This window comes from Cystoisospora suis (assembly GCF_002600585.1).
Source record: "Cystoisospora suis strain Wien I chromosome Unknown contig_4868, whole genome shotgun sequence".
NCBI lineage: Eukaryota > Apicomplexa > Conoidasida > Eucoccidiorida > Sarcocystidae > Cystoisospora > Cystoisospora suis.
Window position 1 is genome coordinate 907 of NW_027157660.1, and position 848 is coordinate 1,754.

Sequence of the window (848 nt, forward strand, 5' to 3'; positions counted from 1 at the left end):
TCCTCACTGAGCACACGGGAGACGGGTTCTCGCGAAACAGCATAGGGGGCGAACCCCGTAGGCTATACGTCACAAGTTGGAGTATGTATATATAGGTATAGATAGCTATACACATATATATGTTTTCATATAGATAGCTCTCTCTATATGTCCTATATATATATACCTCATTCACCTTCCTCCTTCATTTGTGACAGCAACGACGGCAGTAGCGCTACGATGGCGGAGACGCTAGAACATCCCGTACAGCAGAGCGGGGCCGAGTTGCAATGTCATACGACACTCTATGACAGCCCGGTGTTTCTCAGTGCTTACTTGCACGACCAGGTGGCTTAGCAGTGGTGTGCAGGAATGTGCGATGCAAGGGGACTTTACTGTGTTATCTAACTGTGGTACTTCTGTGATGAGTGTGCTACGTAAACTGAGCTTCCTTTATGCTATTGTACTGGTGTGCTGCGTAGGGACGGGGGTTGAGGGTGCCTACGGAGCGCCCGGCCGCAGGGGACACGAGGCGGTTGGCAGGTCCGGGGGAAAAAGAATTCTCCCCCCGGGGTCTTTTCTTGCGCTATATATGTATTTCTTCCTTTTTCCTGATTTAGAACCCAATTAGAAAAAAAAGAAGGGAAAGAGAGGAAGTAAAAAGATTGGAGCGGCGGCTGGAGGCTGCCGCCGGTAAGCGGCCTATGGGGCAGCGGACCGCATGCGAACCGAAGGGTTCAGGGAGTTGTCTCCGAGAAGAGCTGGGAGAACCTTGTGGGCTCTTTTTTCGAGAGAAGAGAGTTTTTACGTTTTCCGTTGCAACTGTTCCGCTGGCTCGTTGATTTTCTTCGATTTCCACGGCCGGTGTG